The sequence below is a fragment of the Lissotriton vulgaris genome, chromosome 8 (assembly GCF_964263255.1).
Source record: "Lissotriton vulgaris chromosome 8, aLisVul1.2, whole genome shotgun sequence".
In the NCBI taxonomy this organism is placed as follows: domain Eukaryota; kingdom Metazoa; phylum Chordata; class Amphibia; order Caudata; family Salamandridae; genus Lissotriton; species Lissotriton vulgaris.
In genome coordinates, this window is record NC_141696.1 from 1,438,903,336 (window position 1) to 1,438,925,829 (window position 22,494).

General features: G+C 45.4%; 1 protein-coding gene across 5 annotated transcripts in view; it reads right to left on the reverse strand.

The window, feature by feature from the left end:
• ZBTB20 (zinc finger and BTB domain containing 20) overlaps window positions 1-22,494 on the reverse strand; it is a 2,236,857-nt gene that overhangs the window by 968,546 nt on the left and 1,245,817 nt on the right. The window lies entirely within an intron of this gene.

The window sequence follows — 22,494 nt, forward strand, 5'->3', positions numbered from 1 at the left end:
CAACAGAACCAAAACAAAAGGAAAGGTGGAGAAAATGTGGTTGTCAGAAAAGGAATGAAGATGGTGTCATTGTTTACCTTGATGACATGCCTGTGTTGCCAGACTGCCTGCTTGCTCCTATGGCTAGATTGATACATGGAGACACACATTTAGGAAGGGATGCCATGATACGCATCTTTAGGCAGACATGGTTTAATTCGAAATTCAGAAACATAGCAGAAGTACTCTGCCAAAGGTGTCTAGTAAGACAGATGGCCCATTCATACGATTGCAACTTGACTTTATTCAGTTACCCCCCTGTCGAGGAATGAAGTACGTCCTCGTCATTGTCTGCCTGTTTTCAAAATGGGTAGAAGCTTACCCTGCTCGCAGAAATGATAGCATCACTGTAGCCAAACTGTTACTTAGGGAACTGATACCAAGGTACGGTTTTCCAGTCACAATTGAATCAGACAGAGGTGGGCATTTCCATAGCGAAGTAATAAGACAAATCTGTGAAGCATTCAAAATTACGCAAAAACTGCACTGTGCATATCGTCCACAGGCTTCGGGAGTGGTAGTACAACTGAATGGCACAATCAAGTCAAGATTGGGAAAAATGTGTGAATCTAAACAAATGGAATGGCCAGATGCTTTACCACTTGTTTTGATGGGACTCAGAAGTATTCCAGACCGGAACACAGGCTTGAGTCCCCATGCAATACTGATAGGAAGAGCAATGCGGCAAGCATGGGTGCCAGGATACAAACTGATAAGCATATCTGATGATTTGGTACTGGAATACTGCAAGCAACTGGGTGACCAAGTGTGTTCTATCTCTCACCAGATTGGGGAAGACGCCGTCGCCAGACCAACAACTCCAGCACATGACTTGAAGGTGATTGGGTCGTAATAAAGAAACATACTCGGAAGAGTTGCCTGGCACCGAAGTAGGGAAAACCAAGGCAAGTAATCCTGGTTACCACAATAGCTGTGAAGTGTGCAGGTGTGCCACGGTAGATCCATGCCAGCCATACGAAGAAAGTAACTGAACCTGAAAAAATAATAACCCACATTTGTAAAGCACACAATCACCCGTAAGGGTCTCTAGGCGCTGGGGGCCGTCGGGAAGATTAAGCGAGCTATTGCCCAGAGTCACATGGTGCTGGGCTAACCTGCCGCCGGGGCCGGGGATCGAACCATGATCCCCAAATTCCCGGAGTCAGTCGCCCTAGCCGCGGCGCCACACCTGAGGCTGAAGGTTGTGCAGCTGAGGGGTCGCCTGAAATTAGTCCTGAAGTAGCTGAAGAAGAACAATCGAGCTCCAGTCAAGATGATTGGGTCCCAGTAATCGGCCTGACTCTAGATCCAATAAGAACAAGAAGACAAACCTATTCAGATAGAGAGTGGGATAGTGAGGAAGAGACAGGAATAGAATAAGACGATCAGATTATTGAAATCCAAATCAAATCTGATGATGAGGAGGACCAGATAGGGAAAGAACAGATTATTGACACTCCTCCAAGAACTCCAGAGCCTGAAAAGGGACAGATAGAAATTAGAGCAGAAGTTCAAGCGGAGGAAAATCAGAAGTTTGCAGTGCTTGAAAAGGATCAGATAGAATTAGACAAATGTGTTCAGGAAGAATAAACTGAAACAAAACAAAGCCAAATCCAGCATATACCTGAATAAGGGCAGCTTAGCAACCAGGCAGAAGAAACTGAAATAAAACCTGGAACTAGTCAGACAGGAAGAGAAAAAGAAGAAAATGAAGTAGATGTGCCACAACTGAATGATAATAAAAGAGCACTCAAAGAAAGCCAGATTACAGAACCAGTTAAAAGATTCAGAAAAGGTGATAAAGTACCTAGATTTGTCAAAAGACTGAGACTGAGATTAAAGACTATCGACGAAGAACTTGAGCAAGAAAATCAAAACTCCAGTAAAACTGATCAGTCTGGGACAAAACCTAAAAGAAGAAGTGCCCCAATAGAAAAGACTGAATAACAAGTATCAAAGTCCTGAATGGACTTATCTGGTGTTGGAAGACTTTGAAAACCTTGAAATAAGTGACAAAAGTGATGAAGAATTAATTGCTGACCAGACTGACGAAGAAGTGAAACCAACCTGAAAGTTGCCCTGTGTAAGCAACCTGTGCAAAGTTACAAAGAGGGGTTAAAGCTTCTTTTTGAGCCAAAATGTCTGATTCTACTGTGAATGGAAGATCGAGACGAAATTGTTGCAAAACATGCTGTAAAGTATGTTTATGTAGTGTAGCATTAGTACTTATATTATGGATAGGACAAACAATTACTATTCCTTACATGATGAGTAAAGATACTAATTTGTACCCTACTAAATCCGTGATAAAGGACACAGAAGAGCTGCAAACGAAAGATACACCACAAAGAGTAGATACACAAAAGAAAGCACTTAGCCTTAGACAAACTAGAATGGACTTAAATGCACCAGATGAGGAAGGACTGCATTATCATGAAATCAAGAATAGAACTCATTTAAATGTATTTGCAAACCTTTTAGAACACTATGTAGAAGCAATGGAGATAGAAGACTGTTACGTCTGTATGAAGCTACCTACTTCAGTAGCTGAGGGTGTGACCTACCATCACTTGCCACTAACATATGGAATTTCCTGTAGTATTTTAGCTAGTTTATTCTATAAGAGAGGACCTTTACAGTATTATTACTCTAACCCAGATGTGATATTTTCTGAACTTCCCATTTGTGGAAATCTGAATCCTGTACATACTAAGAGTGATGTAACACGTTATATGGGAGAATACTTTCTAACTATAGGTACAATAGATTTAGGTGAAGCACATAGAAATAACTTACCATGTCATTACACGAACAAGAGAAAATGTTTTTAAATATGGCAGGGAAAAGAAGAGAAAGTTTCCATAGAAAAGCGAATGATAAAAGCCAAAAAACTCCTAAATTGGCTAATAATATAGGGAGTACCCCAAATGGTGGAGCTAATGCTGCTTTGTTGCTGGATTTCGAAAAGGGGAAACTTTGTCTTCACAGAGGAAAGACTAGTTACTATAATAACATATTCATTGGTTCCAGTGAATGCGAACACAATTACAAGGTAATTGGAGGTTGGGGTTCAAAAAATCGGTCAGAACCTGTGTTTCCCGGAATTTATTATATATGTGGAAGCAAGGCTTATTTCAAATTGCCAGATCATTGGTATGGAAGCTGTTATTTTGGTATTGTCTTCCCAAAGATATACCATATAAATAAAGTCGCAGGAAGTAATGAAAACCCTAATGGATTAATACGTAGTAAAAGAGAAAGTGTAGGGGAAATAATAGGTGATATATTTAGTGCATTGATACCAACAGTGGGAGTGGCTCTAAATACACATAGAATTTGTAAATTGTCAACAGTAGTAGATCGGTTATCAACTGACACTGCTGGGGGTTTCCTGAATACTGAATTGGTTGCGATCAGATCTATGGTTTTACAAAATCGACTTGCTCTTGCCACTCTATTGGCAACAGAGGGCGGAGTCTGTAGAATGTTGAAAGTGCAACATTGTTGCACGTATATTCCAGACAAAAGTGTTGAAATTAAAAAGTATGTGAGAAACATAACTAATTTGGAAAAAGAGCTCAAACCACTGGAGGTTGATAGTGCCTGGAAGAAACTAACTGATGGTCTCTTCTCTGTAGGTAGTTGGTTTTCTAACCTAGGTAAAAGTCTTGTGAGTAAAATACTGATGACAATAGCGGGAATAGGTTTATTAGTGTTCACCATAATAATTTGCTGTAAATGTCAAAAACACAAAAAGAAATATACAGTAAATAGGAGAGGAATGAAAAGAAATGTTGAAGAACTTGAATTAGAAGAAATTAATAACCAGATTTATAAAAGAGTGAAAAATTCTCATCCTAATAAGGATGCAGAGAAAAAGCTGAATAGAAAGTTTGAAGAGATTGAAATGGGTGAAATGTAAAAAGTTGGCATCTGGTTCCATTAATAGTGATGATAGTAAATATCATCAAAGAGGGGATTGATGGAGCAATGATTCGCACGTTAAGCGACTTGCTTGCATCATGAACCTCAAATAACATTAATAAAAGTAATCAACATGTTTCGGCTAACTAATTTTGCACATTTTTCATTATACGAGGTGTCCAAGAGACGCTTGCTTATGTGTTTATTAATCCTAATACACTTACACTACAAAATGGTCCCTGCTACGCGAGAATTTAGACTGCGCATGCGTCGGTCATAACCATGTGACGTGACGTATTCAATGTCTTGGAGGGAAAATAATTGCGCATGTGCAATGAAGCTAAAATGGCTGCTCTGTGTTCTCACATGCTTTAAGCTTGCATTGCTGCTTTCGCAAAGCTGTCTGTTCTGCATAAACAATAATGCTATAGTTATTATGAAGTAAGGGGTGTGGTATAGAAATTCATGGTATACAGTAAAATCATTTTGTCTATGTTTTAAAACTATTTCTTTTCCATTTCATGTGCACTTCGAAACTTGGCCCGTTGAATTATGCTGTGCCCCATTTGAACAATACTGTGTCTGCGCGAGAGCCGCGAGTCTCCAGAGCAGATGACCTCTGAAAAGCTGCCAAGGAGCAGATTGACTGAGAAGATGCTCCTGAGACCCTAACCTCACGAACTCTAAATAAAATACAATGTATTTGTAAATAGAACATTTATTGTTATACAAAAGAATTTGTCATGAGAAACTGGAATTTAAGGGGCGGTATAGAAATTGAATATTAAGCCTGAGAAAGTCTAAAAATTAGCTGGTGTGATGACATAACCTCCTCCTTTGTCCAATCAAAATTGGGGATCCTTACACTTGCAACATTGGGGGGTGGTACACTGACCCGAAAAACAGTATAACTAGCGTAGGTTTAGCTAGAGAATTTGTCCGAATTGTCCGAATAGCTGACCTGTCACTGACCCAAAGTACTCTATAGGTGACTGATACAGAGGGCTGCGGAGTACTCTCTTGGGAGGTTCGAGAAACCCCTTCCGGGGTTTTGGTAATTGAAAGTGCTGGCGAAGCACTTTGCTGGGAGGATTCGAGAACCCAATCGGGGTTATTGGCAGATTCCTTGCAGAGAGGGAGTAGCGCAGGCGTCACAACCTAAGCGGCGGGTGTTGGTCGTACCCTTTGGTGAACCCGGTCCTGATCCAAATTCTGGGGGTTTCCTGTCCTGACTGTCCATGAGCTGTACCTGCTCGCCTACTGGCACCTAAGTCCTTGAGGGTTCCTTCCTGTCTTTCCAAACTGACCCGTGGCCAGGGTTGGTCTTCACTCTATCCTAGGTAAATATAAAGTCAAGGGTGATTGCTTATCTATATTTGCATTTCTAATTCTCGAATATTGCAAAGCGCAATTGCATATGTTCCCTTTTCTCCCCTGTCCCTTTATAAATGAGATTTTCATGCATTACTCGTCTATTAGCGTTTAATTGCCTGCTCATGACATATGATGATGATGATGATGATTAGATAAAGTTTTGAACCTACCCAGAGTCTGTGCTTATTTCATTCTTACAAATGTTATAAATATTATTTTAACTACTTACTTACAACTTAACTCCCTGATACTAGGTGATTGGGTTCCTAGTATCTACACTGCTAGGTTATAGATATAGGAATCAATAGTATAGAGAATCTCAAGATATACTGATAGTAGAGCGTGAGTTACCCAAGGTGAATGTTAAGGTGTATCAAAATATTATGGGCCCAGGTGAGTATTTTGTAAAAATATCCTAGCCGGGTGACCTGCGCGCTCTATCACTAGTACGTACACAGCTTTGTGTGGCACCTACTCCACTACAGAGAGCATTATGTTTCACGTGAGAGCCTCAAGTTCTGGATTCTAGCATCACTTGAAGGACTATCATAAAGTGTACATTCACAATATCTCAATTTATGTGGTCTGCTGTTGCATATCGTTTATTCCTATAGAACGGTTTGCTATGCCTGATGTTGACATATCCCAAAAGATCTTGAGTTCTCATTACCTATGTGCATAGTGATACAGTTCTAAAGGCACTGTGTTAGGACGCAGAAAGTATAAGTCACATTACTTTTAAGAGCTCTTTCGACCTCACTAGTAGCCCGCTGAAGTGGAACAGAATTAGCTTTGGCCAGCAGAGTCTCTCTTCTTTAAGCATCCTATTAGTTAAGTTTTTAACCTGTACGTCATCCCCAGTGAGGGACGGCTATAAGCTTCTTCAGAAGAAGCTGATTATTTCTATGGCTGAGGCTCTCACAGACTGCACCTGTCAGCTCCACGAATAAATACTTATTATTCACAGTTTTGCTTGTTGTGCTTCCACTTTACTACATCTTATTCCTGAGGACTCCCGTTGTCTCGAAAGAATGCCACCTCTGACGGCTTGACAGACTAGGGGCCATCAGAGGACGGATATTACAACGTTCACACTACTTAGGGTGGATGATGTAGTGGCTTTTTTTTCCTGGCCGTCACCGGCAGGAAAAGCCTGGTAGTAAGGTACAGCAAAATCAATAATGGTCCCCACACCCTTAGAAAAAATCACAGGGTGTGGGGACCATTTGTTTTTTTGTTTTTCAAAACAAACCCCCACCTTGGCAGTTTGTTTTAGAAAAAATTGTTTGGTGGCTAATACTGACTTTAGCACATTTTACTGTATTGAAAGGAGCCACTATGACGGGGGTTCCTTTTAATGTACAGAGATGACACCGGTCATCTCTAAATCTGGTGGGCAGAGAAGCCTCTGGATGGTGAGGGTAATGTCATCTACCATCCGAAAGGGCACCGCTCTAACCGCCAAACTTTAAATCAGGTCCCCAGTCTTCTGAATGGGTTTCACCCATCGCAATTGAAAAGAAGAGCAACATAGTATTGCATTTATGTGTAGATTTACTACCATTGAACTCTTGCATTGTAATTGACAAGCACCTTCTACCTGAAATATATGAGATGTTTGCCCACTTGGATGGAGCTATTGTATTTCAGCATTTGATCTTGTTGCAGGGATTCTGCTCAGGAACAGAACTATTCTTGGGACCATAGAACATCAGTAGTTAGGGACTAAGGGCCAGATGTAGGAGACCAAATACCGGTCGGTAACGGCCGACTTCGGCCGTTACCGACTGGTATTTGGTGTTTGACATGTAGGGGGGCTTGAGATTTACAGAATCGGTAAATTTACCGAATCGGTACATTTACCGATTCTGTAAATCCAGATGTAGGTGGCACAGTAAACAGTGCCACAGGCCCTTAAGAATTCGTTATTTACCACCCAATTCTATTGGGTGGTAAATAACAAATTCCTGTGTACATGCACATCTGTGCATGTACACAGGGCCCTTAGGGCATGTATGTGTGCCACATGGCACATAAGCCAGAAACAGGGGTGCTGCAGGGTGTCAAAGTGACACTCTGTCCCCCTTGGCAATTCGGTATTTTTACCGATTCGGTAATTACCAAATCAGTATTTGCCATTGATTCCTATGGGCTTCCAGGCCCATAGGAATCAATGGCAAATACCGATTCGGTAATTACCGAATCGGTAAATACCGAATCTTACCGATTCGGTATTTGATACCGAATGATTACCAACATTAGATTTACCGATTCGTGAATACCGAATCGGTAAAATGCGGTATTTATGAATCGTTAAATCTAATTTACCTACATCTAGCCCTAAGTCACCATACCACCTCAGTACCAAGAGCCGGACTAGCTATAGTGTCTAACTTGTTCTCCTACTCATATCTAGAGAGACAAGTGAATTCACACCCCAGAACACAACACTCCTGACTGTCGTACTCGTTCACAATAAGATATGACAGAGACACAAAGGAAGTTTGGAATCTTTATTTAAACTATCGTGCTCTAGAATGCAGTATACATGCCACAATAAGAAAACAACTGCCTAGCAAAAATACTATCAACATCGTCAATAAACCATATATCATGAAAAGCTCTGTCATATTATAGGACAGAATAACCGAACTACCCTCCCCTTCTACAGAAGCAAACTGATTATACAACAAAGATCCCTGGGTTTAGCAGCGGGCCCTGTACCTTAGCATACACAGATGGGACGTTCTACATCTCAGATATAGTTGTGATCTCTCAGAACATATCTCTTTCTCTCTCTCCCTTTGTTACATTGCTGTGCGGACCTATATGGCTAGGTTTACATGTTCATAAACAACAGCTGCATTTCTGTGTTGTTTCTAGGTGTGAGTGCCAGACTAGAACAAAATAACAAGGGGCACTGTTGTTTGACCTTGTCTGCTGTCCAGACTAAATCCCAAGAAAGAACAGAACGAGAAAACAACTGCAGGTTCTGTGTGAAAATATAATGTGGCACATAAGCAAACGTGTTAATGAAGTAACGTGAGCAAAGCTCAGGCATCCTGTGTCGTACACAGTTAGGCTAACATAGGGTAACCACAATGGGCCCTGTAATCTCAGGCAGGAATATCATCAAGTCAAAGTGGCTGAAGAGTGTAGATCACCAACTGCATTCATAACTCCTTTTGGTTTGATTACAAGATCCTGCAATTCAGTTTGTTCCACTTGTTCAAAGATGAAGATGACATGGCGAAGTGCTTGCATAGTGACACTTTGATTTTTAGAAGGGGTATGAGGGAGCATTTCAGACTCTTACATGTTGTTGGTTCTAAGCTGTCAGGCAAAGACCTCGTTCTAACCCGTGAGAAGTGCAAACTGTTCCAAACACAGTTCGAGGACCTTGGGCATTCCATATCTGCCCAACGTGATGTCCCTTTGGTCAAAGCGATAAAAGATCCACCTCACCATAACAACAGGAAAAAAGTTCGGTCCTTTATGGGGCCAGTGGCATAGCTAGACCTACTGCCACCCGGGGCAGACCCTAAGAATGCTGCCTGGTGCAGGTAACAGTGAGCGGGGGAGAGTGGGCCAATGGACTACTTGTTCTCGAGGGCGGGGGATGATGGTAGTCGACTGAAATAATTTTCTCACCTCCGCTGCCCCCAAAAACAGTGCCGGGGTGGACTCCTCCCCCAAGCAATGCCACTTTATTGGGCACTGTGAATACTATGTAATATTTGTGGGAAACCTTGCAGCTCAAATAGAGACTATTACACAAAGATATAAAGTTTGTTTGGGACCAGGAGCAGAAAACTAATTTTATTTTGTCAAGATGCAAATTTCATGGCTGCTCCTCTGAGATCATTCGCTATAGGGAAATTGTGTGTCATCACTTAATGCCAGAGCGTATGAATTTGTGGCTGTGCCTTCACAGAGATCTGGAGGAAATTAATTGATGGTTGCAAATGGTCAAAGAACCGTAAATAAGTCTGAGGGATTGGATGCAGTAATTGAGTATGAATTACTGGCCTGGGCTTGAACCACCAACCATTCCAGACATTTTACTTGTGGTAAAAAGTTTGTCTTGCGAACTGATCACAAGTCTCTTATGAGATTTTATTACCTGGTGAGGGTTTAAAGTATACTACTCCCATAGCTAGACTTTTGTCTAAATTACAGGATTACTGATTTGATGTGTTTGTATGTTCCTGGAAACACTAACCAACCTGCGGATTGTATGTTTTGATTGCCATGCCCTGGTACTGTTGAAATTAATGTTTGTGGATAGACAGGTGTTGTTGCATGGTTGACTGATGTTTGTGCACTGCAAGGGAGTGTATAGTCTGAAGAGATATGGTAGGCTGAAGACTCGAAAGAAGAAGTAGTCAGTTTGGTCAAGAAATATACTTTTGAAGAGTGGCATTCTAGCAAATATCTTGTTGGATCAAATTATATACATCTGTTGAAGTAACATCTAAATTAAGCAAAGTTTGTGCTTCTAGAAGGTGTTCATACATAATTTTAATGAACACGTGCCACAAAGGGCACATGGGCATGTCTACCTTAAAACCCTTAATAAGAACCCAGTGTTGTTGGCCTACAATGGATACTGAAGCCAAACGTTTTCTTCGGAAGTGTGATAAAAATCTCAAGAACATGTTTTGCCAGGCTGTACCAGATGCAAATGGATAACAACTAAGACAGCCTCATCATTCAAAACTGCACACTAATTTAGCACTTCAACAAATGTGATAATGCCAGACAATCTGTATCAACGTACTATTTGTGAACATAGCTGTTGACATACCTATCTAACTGAAGAGAAAATTGTTCATTAATGGACCAAGTGACTTCACCCTGACAGTACCTAAGTCTCTTTTGCATTTACATTGTGCTCCAGACAATCCATATTGACATTTATTCTGTGAGGACTTCATCCTCGTACTCACTCATGATAGCAAGGGTGAGGTTTGTGGCAGCACATCATATTGGATATCAACCCACATAGCTTGCTTATTTCTTACTACTAGCCACTAATAACAACGGAAGTGTGATTTATAGTACCCCTGCTACCATTGTAAAGTCTACGGCTTAAGCATACATTTAGGAGTGTAGGTGTTTTGGTTGTCCTGAGGAAAGGTTGGTCTAAGGTTTAGTCTCTGCAAGATAAAGCCAAGAGCCATTATGATATCATGAGCCATTATGATATCATACTTAGGGAAGATACCTGCCAGCATATCTTTGGTAGATTGTGTCAGAATACAATCTCCAGATCGTGCAGAGAAAGGCTGCTCTAAGTTCTTCAGACATATTAGAACATTGGAATGTTGGGAGCTCCATTGAAAACAATGGAGAGCTCCGGGCTTATAATGGCTGGTATAAGCCTGGAGCTCCAACATTCCAATGTTTTTTTGTTCACTGCTCTGGCAGTGAACAAAGGCTTCAGGGAGCCTGAGGGGATTCCATGCCCCTCACGCTCCCAAAAGGCTTTGTTTTTTTTGTTAGAACATTCTGTCCTCTAGTGACAGAATGTTCTAATAGCCTAATAGCCCTTCGTAGATGGGCTATACCGCTATTAAAGTCCCTCTCCCTTGTTAAAGGCCCTCGCCTTCGGCTAGGGGCCTTCAACGCTGGAGAGGGCCTTTAATAGCTGGTATAGCCCTCTACGGCAGGCTATATTAAAGTTGCCAGGATCACCAAAGAAAACATTATCACTCAGGGTGTTAAATGTTGGAGTTTGCTAAGTATGATGGTGGGCTTGGTAATGTCAGTGTGGACTCTAGAATTGAGCAAGAGTGTGATGTTTTGCACAGCCCCATAATCACAGCTGTTGATAGGAGTTCTTTTTATTTCTGTAATTTTTTATTGTATGTAAAAAAATATATATTTACATGGAGCATACATGAGTGGCGGAAAGAAAGAGGAGAAAAAAGAAAAGAGAAAAAAGAAGGCGCCGGGGGGGGGATAGTAATATTGTCCTGCAATAGTTCGTTCCTTGCCATGGTGCGTGGGATAGTTCTACTAGCCCAAGAAGGAAGAAGAAGTCCGTTATCCGATTCTTGCTTGGCGTTGTCTTCTTTCCCCCCTTTGATCTGCCTGGTGGGTATAGCACCCCGGACGATAGAGAGGATAGAGAGTGATAGAGGTAGGAGATAGGAGAGTGTACTTCCTAGCCGGTTTCTCTTGTTGGAGTGTCGGTCCCTGTGGTGTGTCCCTCGGTGGCTGTCTAGTGTCTGGTGTCTGCGCCTAGGGGGGTTTATGTGATGAAAGGTAGAGGTCTAAGGGCCTCCACATGTTTGATTGCCTGTGTGTTTTCGGTGTATATTTCGCTGTAATGTTATCTGCCCCTCTTAGGAAAGTGACCCAGTTGAGCCATGCCTGTGGTGTCGCTTTTGTGGTGTCTTTCCAGTTGCTTAGGATTATTTTGACTGCAGCCGTCAACAGTAGGTCAATGAGGTCGCGGTCTTCTGTCGTTGTGATGGACGGGGATGCAAAGCCCAGGACTAGACTTGGAAAATCTATGTGTATGGCTACACCAGTGATGTCATTGATAAGCTTCCCCGTTCTTTCCCAGAAATCCTTGATCTGGGGGCAGCTGAGTAAGAGATGCTCTAAATCCCCCCTACCTTCGTTACAGTTCCAGCATGTGTCGCTCTCTCGGATCCCCAGGGTGGATAGGCGGGCCGGTGTCCAGTAAGCCTTGTGCACTAACCAGTATTTGGTCTGATTTAGTGAGGCAGTTATCTTTTTCCTAGTGGTCGATCTCCACAATTCGGCCTTTTCTGTTTCGCTTAGTTCCTTCCCTGCTACAGTCCCCCAGAAGTTTGTGACTTTGTCATTGAGTTTGGTGTGTTTGGGGCGTAGGGCTCTGTAGAGGTGTGCTATTTGGTGTCCTGTTTTGTTGAGATTGGCTGCAAGCTGTAAGAGCGAAGGTGTCTGACTTGTGAGGAGTTGATAGGAGTTCTTTAAAGGCCAATCGTGAATGTGGCAGTATGTAGGTATAGAATCTTTCTGTGGCTGATTCATCTGCTCTTTATGATTACTGTGGATAACTCACATAGTGATGGGTCTATTACTAATCATGTAAAGTGTTTTCATGTCGAATTTTTTCATGTTTCCTCTTCCGTTTCACTCTCTTTATTTCTCCATTTTCCTTATTTTACCTCAGAACACTTCTTTATATATAAGCTATTGCTAAGTTCCACAGGGTGCATTGAGCTATCTAATTATATGATGATTTATCAGAAGCTCAAATTGTTTCTGGAAGAACACAATTAGTCTGAATACCAATTTCAAACTTGCACTGCAGCACTTTGCTCAGAAAACTTATGAAGGAGGGAAAAAGTTCAGACTGGTTGACTTTCATTGAAAAAGAGTGAGAATTGTAAATAAATAAATTGTAAATTGTGTGTCTTGTAAAGCGCACTGCTACCCGCACCGCAGGCCTCGTAGCGCTATAGACCGCTGGGGAACCCGTCCTGGCTTTCCCTGTGGGATAGTCCCTCCTGGGAGTCTCCAAGGTGAAACCAGGCATCCCCGGCGTTTTGTGAGGGGCCGTTGTGGAGATGAGGCAAGCTTAATGCCCAGAGTTGCCGAGTGTGATCCCTGACTAGAGTAGGCACCGAGGCGAGAATTATCAAGTCCGCTGATCCTGCCGCGTCGGGAATCGAACCCTGGTTCCAGGCTGTTCTCTGCTCTCGGGTCTGCCGCCTCTAACCAGTGAGCTGCACCACTCCACTTCACTGAAAAATGGGTGCTGTCCCTTTAAGAATCCCTGAAGGTTCTCTAACCACACCGCACACTATAGTTAGTTTGCTTGAGAGAGCCAGTTCTATTTTACAGTAATACATGTATTGACTTTATAAGCTGTTATTCACCTTTCAACGCCTAACAATAATAGCAGAGTAAGCGAATGGGGTGTTTATGACTTGAATGACGATACCTACTATGCAGAAACAGGACTGGAAGTAAGTAACCTTTTCTTCTGAATCGTAGGATCTTCATTGCTAGTCATAAACACAAGACTAGAATAGCAAGCTTATGACTTCCCTAAACTACGGCTGTTGGGCAGCAGGAAGAGAATTACATCTTTTACATTATTTCTTAACCAAGGGTATTAAATTGACTAGATTAAATGTGTTCTAAAAGTTCACTATTTCAAAAGATTGTTCTTGTATTTTTTTAACCCATTTTTGCATCAGCTGGTGCCTCAGAGAGACTAAATAATAATGCCTAGTGAATGTGTGCAGGGACTTCCAAGTAGCTGCATTACATATGTCAGCTATGAGTAAATTTCTGAATGAAGTTGTACAAGCTGCTTTTCCTCTGGCAGTATGCACTTTGAGTTTACCTCGTAAAGTTTTGTTTGCTAACTGATAACATAGTGTGATACATGCAACTATCCATCTAGCTGGGGGGGCGCTAGAGGGCGCACTGCAGAATGGCCGCACTGTCGTGAGGCTCCTGCTGCCCGGAGCTATTATCCGCCTATTGATCCTGCTGACCATCACTGCGCCCTGATCTGCTGGAATATCGATCGGCCACCCACGGTCCAACTCCTGTGCCATTCGGAGCTTGCTGGCCGAAGTTACGAGGGCTCCAAGTTTCCCCGACTCGCGCTCTGGATGTCGGGTGCTCCGTAGCCCGGCGTCACTTTCCACGCTAGCCCGAGGCTTCGCACGTGGGGTGGAGGCCCGGGTCTTCCTCTCTCCTCCGGACCTGATAGCCGGCCGGGCACGCTGCGGAGTGCTCCCCTGGGATGGAACTGGATGTCGGCTTCCACCTCTGCCTGTCCTGGAACTATTGACTTGCGGAGACGCCGCGGATTGTCGTTTGAGCGCCTGGGTAGCGAACCCTTTGGCCTGAGGGTAGCGGCGGCCATTGTTTCGCTGGGAGTGGCGGGGCGTCCATGCCTGCTCGTGCCCCCGATTGTGGCGAATGGTCGCGTGACTGGAACAGCCTGCAGTCTGGCCCTTATTGACTTGTGTGCCCCGTCGTGCTGATAGCGCTTTATCATGAGGAAACCGGACACTAAGCAGTCCAAATTATCCTTTGACTCGGGGGTGGCCAGGAGGGGAACGCGTCTGCTGCAGGAGGCTGGGACTTCGCGGTCCCCCCCCCCGCCTGTCGCTGATACTGTACCGCAGCCACAAGCCCCGGACTTTCAACAGATGATGCAAGAGATGAGGCAAGGGTTTGCCACGATAGTGGACAAAGTGGACAAACTGTCGTCGCGCATGGATGCGGTGGTGCAGAAGCTAGATGTGCACGAGGAACGCCTAACAACAACGGAACAGCGCATCTCGGACCACGACGATACTGCTGCCACTCATACCACACAGTTGGCGAGGATTGATAATATATTGCGGGTAATTGCCGCTAAGAATGAGGAGTTGGAGGCGAGGAGTAGGCGCAACAACGTACGTATAGTAGGTGTGCCGGAGTCGACGAATGTGGGAAAAATGGAGACTTATGTGGAGAGACTCCTGGTGGGTGCCATTGGTGCGGATGCCTTCTCGTCACAGTTCATCGTCGAGAGAGCGCACCGGTCACTGGGGCCTCGGCCGGCCTCTGGGGCTGCACCGCGCCCTATTATAGCACGACTTCTAAACTATCGCGATCGGGACGCTGCCCTCCAGGCTGCCCGCACTAATCGTGCCCTCTCCTTTGAAGGGGTATCCTTCACCGTGTACCCTGATTTCACGCCGATGGTGCAGGACCAACGTCGTAAGTTCCTAGGGGTGAAAAAGAAACTTCGAGAACTACAAGTGGACTATGCTTTGCTTTACCCTGCTAAGCTGAGGGTGACGCATCAGGCTAAGCAACACTTTTTCACTAACCCACAGCATGCTGAGGACTTTGTGAAGCGCCTCAAACGTGAACGAGCAGCTGCGGACCGGAGAGGCGATCGGGACCCTGAGGGCGAGCATTCGGCGGCTGAGGAGGAGGTCGCCTGATTGGGGTGATCTTGCATTTATGAGACGTTGTTGGCACGTGCCTTGTGCACCTACGCCCTTGACTGTTTCGGTGGCCTCGGTGCTACCTTCCCTTGTACTCTGGGGCATAACCGTGACTGCTTGCTGATTTATGTTTGTGTAACGGTTCTTGGGGTCAGTATGGGACCGCTGGTTGGCGCCTTTTTTTCGCGCTCTGGGCACCCACCCCCCCGCGCTGCGCCTGGGCCGTGTGTGACTCGTTGGCTCGGACACTGGCGTGGTGTGTGGGAGTGGTACTGTGCACCTCTAGAGGGTTCCCCAGAGGGTGTACCCCACTAGTACCTTTGGTTTGGTTTCTAGTCCTTTGTTGGTTGACTGGATGGGTGTTAGGGAATGGAGGGGGGTTGGGGCTTGAATGGCCTGATAGTTGGGGTTTCATCAGGTGGGAGGCGGGGGTGGGAACGATGCGGGCGACACGTGCTCGGCCTAGTCCCTTGGGCTATTGCGCTGTTTGCTTCTGCTGTCTGTGTGTGCAAGCACGGCTCCGTGTCCGTTGCTCCGGCTGGTCCTTTGTCATCTTGGACGGTATTGGTCCTGGGACCCATGCCTTCGTGCTCATTAAGCCTGAGAGTCATGGCCGCTATCTCCGCTGGCTGAATGGTGGTGAGCGCGCTACATGGGGGATGCGTGTGCGAGTTGAGGGCCGGTTGAGCTGTGTATGCTGCGCGCTGCGTGATGTATTCCTTGTGTGCCTGTTGCGCGGATGGTGCTGTTGGGGGGGGGTTGTTGGGGTTCTGGTTGGTTGGTTTGGAGATGGCTGGGATGTGTGTTGAGTGTATGTGGTGGGGCGATTGTGTCCTGGGCTGGTGACCTGCTGCTGGCTGGCGCTGGGAGTCGGGCACACTGCCCCTTATCACTGGGTCCTATGGTGCCCTGATCATGGCTAATGTCGACTGACACTATAGACAAGATATCAATATTGTCCTGGAATGTACGGGGTCTTAATGATGCCAGGAAATGTCGAAATGTGATACAGTATTTGGATAGGCATGCTATTCATGTGGCCCTCCTGCAGGAGAGGCATCTGCGTCCTGGACCTGCCCCCAGCTTTGGTGGGCGGTGGGCTGCGGCTAGGATGTTTGCTTCGTACTCCTCGTATGCTCGCGGGGCTGTTATCCTTGTTAAAAGATCGCTCGCCTTTCAAGAACTGGGATCTATGGGAGACCCTGAGGAGCGCTATGTACTGCTATGGGGGCGGCTTGGGCAGATCACTGTGCTATGCTCCTAATGTTGATACACCAGCCTTCTTCCTTACCCTGTGGGGCCATGTGCTTGCTGTCGATGCCTCTCACATTGTGTGGGGGGGGGATTTCAATTTTGCGTTTCAGGCTCAGGTGGATAGGTCGGACGGATGTCCTCAGTACAATGTGCAAGCTAGAGATGTTTTGCGTGGTGTTGTGGAGGAGGCTGGACTGATCGACAGCTGGAGGTATTCTCACCCTGCTACTAGGGAGGGCACTCATTACAATGCGCATGCACGCTCATGGGCGAGGCTGGACTATGTCTTTCTCTTCAGGGGGCTGGTGGCTGGTCTGCGGGAGGCGGTACATCTGGCTCGTACGTATTCGGATCACTGCCCGGTGAAGGGTGTGCTATCTGTGCCCGGGCTGCACAGGCCGCGCCCACCTTGGCGCCTTTTTCCTACTGCCTTGCTTGACCCTGTGTTTAAGGCGGAACTTGGCGAGGAGGTAGAAGCGTTCTTCCCGAGGAACAAGGGCTCTGTAGACAGTGTCGAGGTTATATGGGAGGCTTTCAAGGTTACGATCCGTGGTGTCACTATCTCCAAAAGCTGTGGGATGCTTAAATTGATTGTTCGAACTCTCGAGGGCTTGGAAGGGGATTTACGTAATTTGGAACGCAGGTTGCAGGCTGGCTCTGATCCCGATCTGTTGGGCCAATTCCGCACCAAGCTCTCCGAGTATGAGGAAGAGGTTGCCAGGGAGACTAAACATAGGGGGAAGTACTGGACGGCGAGGAGGTACTGTGAGGGGGAGAGGCCAGGGAAGGTCCTTGCTGCGCTTACTAGACATCAAAGGTATGGTTCGGACGTGCTGGAATTGGTTTTGCCGGATGGCACTCGCTGTCGGGACACTGCGGAGATTCAACATACTTTTATTCACCATTACACCCAACTGTACACGACACAGCAGTCTGGGGAGACAGGATATGGCGGATTCCTGGATGAGTTGGCGCTCTGTTGGTTGTCGGACGATCATCGGGCGTTCTTGGGTAGACCTCTAGAGGTGGAGGAGATCAGGAATGCCATCATGTCTCTGAATAACGGGAAGGCCACTAGTCTGGATGGCCTTCCTGCTGAATTCTATAAGTGTTATGTGGACATTATGGCCCCCGTTCTCCGCAAGGTTTTTGAGGAATCCCTGGAGGAGGGACGTCTGCCGTGCTCCATGAGAGAGGTCGCTATTACATCGCTGCTCAAACCGGGTAAGGATCCCCTGGACGTGGGTTCCTATAGGCCCCTCTCATTTCTTAATTGCGATGTCAAAATACTCGCAAAGGTCCTGGCGGTGAGACTATCTGAGCTCATGCCTGTTATTGTCTTGCCCGATCAGTCGGGGTTCGTACCTGGTCGTGCTACTTCCCACAATCTTCGGACTTTGTTTTCCCTTATTTCGACCATTGCTCCAGATCTCCCGGTCGCCGCCATCTTCCTTGATGCCACTAAGGCGTTTGACTCCATTGAATGGGGCTACCTTATTGATGTTCTATGCCGGATGGGGTTTCCTCGGATCTTTATTTCGTGGGTCAAGCTCTTATATACCGACCCGATGGCGAGAATGGTGGTGAATGGTGTGCTATCCCCCCCGTTCCCTCTTACTAGGGGAACCCGTCAGGGATGTCCCCTTTCGCCCCTCCTATTTGCCATTGCCATAGAGCCCTTGGCCTGCAGGATTCGCCAGTTACACCAGCAGAGCGCCTTCAATTGTCTTCAGCGTCAGGTCGGGATCTCTTTATATGCGGATGATGTCACGCTCTATGTAAAAGATCCTCAGAACAACCTTAATGCGCGATTGCGTGAGTTGATCGCTTTCGGGGGTGTCTCCGGTATCCACATCAACTGGCGGAAATCCCAACTCTTCCCGCTTACTGCGGCGGTGAGTAGATTTCCTCTTGATTACCCTTTGGAGTGGTGCGATTCAGAGCTGCGGTACCTCGGCATTGTTGTGTCATTGGACAGGGAGGAGACGGTCAGGCTTAATTATGGTGTAGCGATTACTAAGCTGGCAGATGACGTCACTAGATGGATGTCCTTGCCTCTTTCCATGGCTGGTCGGGCGTCCCTTATCAAAATGGTTGTCCTGCCCCGGTTTCTGTACCTATTTCAAAATATTCCGTATCACCCTGGGGCTTACTTTTTTCGCAGGCTTCGTTCTGAGCTCATTCGGTTGTTTTGGGGGGGCAAACAGCCGCGGGTGGCTTGGGCTACCCTTACGTTGCCCTATGCTGATGGAGGATTTGACGTCCCTGATTTTGAGCTTTACTACCTTAGCGCTCAAACGCATTATGCTTACCATTGGATGCGCCCCACGCCGTTTATGCCCCAGGTTACGGCTGAACATTGGGTTGCCCATCCGCTCCCACTGGAGGGGTTGGTACTGGGCAATGTGTCAGATGTGGACACGCATCAAACGACGGTGACATGCACGGTAGACGCCTGGAAACGGGTGGCGCGTTTGTTGGGCGTTTCCTTTCTCTATTCGCCGGCACTGCCTCTATCCTATCATCCTGATTTGTCTCTGTTGCTGGAAACGGGGTTTCAACGGCTGTGTAGGCGGCTTGGAATTCATACGTGGGGTGACGTTTTTCATGAGCGTGCCTTTCGTACCCAGGCTCATTTTTTTGGAGCTGTTGCCTGCTCCCCTTTGGAGCTGTTTTATTATGTTCGTCTGAGACAGGGCTTGCGCGCCTTGTTACCGGATTTTCCTTCGGAGCCGGAGGTAACCCTCCCTCTCCACGTGCTTCTGGTCTCAGATGGTCGTCATCTAGTATCGAAGTTGTATGGAGCTATTCGACGACAGCGCTCTGTCCCGTCCAGTCGTGTACGCGAGCAGTGGGTTGCTGAGCTGGGCGTCCCTATTACTGACGAGCAATGGAAGTACTGCTGTGGTCTTACTGCCAATGTTTCCTCTAGTTGCCGCCTGAAAATCATACATTACAAATTCGTCCAGAGGTAATATTACACCCCGGCGAGGAAACTTCGGTTTCATTTAGCGGAAGATGACAGGTGCGCTAGGTGCCGAGCAGAGGGTGCCGACTTTCTGCATTTGGCGTGGGGTTGTGCGGGGGTTCTGGAGTACTGGGCTCAAGTCCATGCGGCCCTGCAGGTTATGACGGAGGATGGAGTGGCGTTCGACCCCTTAGTGATGTTACTGGGTTATTCCAGGGACGTGCCTGCCCCCCACCGTAGATTTGCTGACGTGGCCTTGTTGTTGGCCAAGCGCAGGGTGGCCTGTTGTTGGGGTCGTGGCAGAGTGCCGCGCTTCAAGGATTGGTTGAGTGATCTCATTTATTGTCAGGACCAATATAATGTCTACTCTGAGCTAATGCCCGTGAGGTGTAGGCCCAAGGACTTTTGGAGCCCGCTACAGGTGTACCTCCTCACTAGAGCTGTGCAGGACTCTGATTCTGAACATGAGGACCGGGTTGGGGTTGGTTAACACCAGCGTAGTGACTGAGATATGATACTGCATTTGCTGGTCCTCAGGTATTGGGTGGGGGTGGATTGTCTCCTTTTCCTGCGGGGTTGAGGGGGTTGTACTCCCTTCTGTGTCACTCATGTGGTAGCGATGGCGATCCAATGCCTGTCTGCTTTCAGTTAGCGGGCAAGAGGGGGCCTGTTTGGACTATATCATGCGTGGAGGGTGCTGGTATCAGTTGGCACGGAGAAACTCTCCCTTTCACTTGGATTTTTTTGCACTGACAATGCCTGCCCATGCATTAGCATGTCATCCTGTTAGTGTGTACTCTGGGCCGCCCATTTCTGAATGATGTATGCCTTCATCCGTTATTAACTGCACTGATTCATATGTTACCCTGTCTTCCGGACTCATTGATTGATTCGCTATGTTGTACTGGCCATTTACGACTGTATGTAACATGAATGCACTTCCTTTTCTCTTGCTTATCTCCAAATAAAGGTTTAAAAAAAAAAAAACTATCCATCTAGCTATAGACTGCTAAGATGTAAAATGCCTTGCCTTATTGGGCCATAATTAATGAATAACTGAGTTTTCTTTCTATAACCTTTTAATTTGTTTAGATAAAAACGTAAAACCTTCTAATATCTAATGTGTATACAGCACACTTTACAGTTATTGAAGGATTTGAAAAAACTAGTTGAAAGTGTAATTAATATGGAAATCCAAAACCACTTGGGGGGGAAATGAGGCATGGGTTCTTATCATTAGTCTGGTGGAATGGAATATAGTATATGGTTCCACTGCTGATAATGCTTGCAGTTAGCTTACTCTTCTGGTCAATGTAATAGCTATCAAGAATGCTATTTTCCATGACAAATGCTGCAAAGCAGATTTGAGTATAGGTCTGAATGGTGAACCCACTCATTTAGAAAGCATCCTATTTAACTACCAAGGTGGGCAAGGATGTCACATTGGAGGATAGGCATTTTCAGTCCTTATAAAAATCTTTTACTACTGATATTTTGGAAAAATAAATTTATATTGGAGATTTTTTGTATGCCGTAACGGCTGCCAGATGCACTTTCAATCAGTAAAAATGAAGCTCAGATTGAAAATATTTTAATAAATAACGGACATGTGAGGCCACAGATACCACTGTGCACTTCGAGAATGTGTGTGGTACAGACTTCAGTCAAAATTGGAAAACTGTGTATTGATAATATTTGTTTCCTACTAGGAATCAAAGAAACATTCTTTGGGGCGGGCTATGTAAATGTGGAAATATGCGTCTTGTAGATCAACTGCACACATTTACTTCTTTTCTCTTAGGTGAGGGTAGATTTGATTAAGGGCTAACATCTGAAAATATTTTTTTTTGATGAATCTGTTTTTGTTTCTCAGATCTAATATCAGTCTGAATTCTTTTCTCAGTTTTTTTTTCATTATGAAAAAATATCTGGAGTATACCCCTAGACCTCTTTGGCTTGGTGGAACAAGTTCAATGGCTCATTTTTTGAAACAGCACAGCTATAGCCTTCCTCAGTAGAGTAAGTTGGTGCTTTTCAGTTGGTTCTGGCGAAGGTAAAGCCAATGAGAGGTTTTAACCCTATGGGACTAATTCACAACTCACTTGTGTAAGTTTAAGTTCTTTTGCTATTCATAAACTACAAGTTCATAGTAATTTTATGACTCTGGAGTCTCTGGAGTGGGGGCAGAGAACTACGCATATAAAAAGATAGGCAGCAGTACCATATACATTTCGTCCGACAGATTCTATACATTTACTTTCATGCTCTGGTGGGGTTCCTGTTTCAGGGGCTGATGCACATCTTTTCCTCACAGAGGACATAAGAACAGAGTCCAGTTTTTACCTAAAGAATTCAGGTTCATTGTTGGAAGTGGGGGTCCTTATCGCTTACCGCCGCCACCAAATGATGGAGGCGGGAGTCCCCGACCCCTCGCTTCAATGTTAGGCTAAATAAGGACTCCGTCTGAGAAAGCCCAGCTCACCCCCTTAGTAGCTTGGCATGAGCAGCCAGGCTTATCTCCAAGGTACGAGTGTACAGTATGTGTAAGCATGCTAACAGTAACCCAATGATGTCACCACAAATAGACTCCACATGAGTTTTTATAAAATGAGTATAAACTTTATATAAGAAGTTATACGATATGACCAAATGATACAAAATGAACGTACAAGGATGGATAGTATTCTTTCCGGTGGGTTGGTAGGCTCTAATCCCAACCACTGCTTCTAACCAACAGTTAAGCTCACTGCTAACCGTTTCGAAAAGGTTAGGCCAGTCGTATTGCTAGAATCACACACGTTGGAAAAGAAAACAAATACTACAATGCGTAACGATATTCTCTTGTACTGTGCAACAGAGAAACAATGCCATTCGTAGCGCCACAGTCATGTACTTTGCAATAAAAGGAATAATGCAATGTGTATCACTAAGAGCATGCCCTATACCAGGAAGCTCCGGTAACAGTGCCCCCTATAT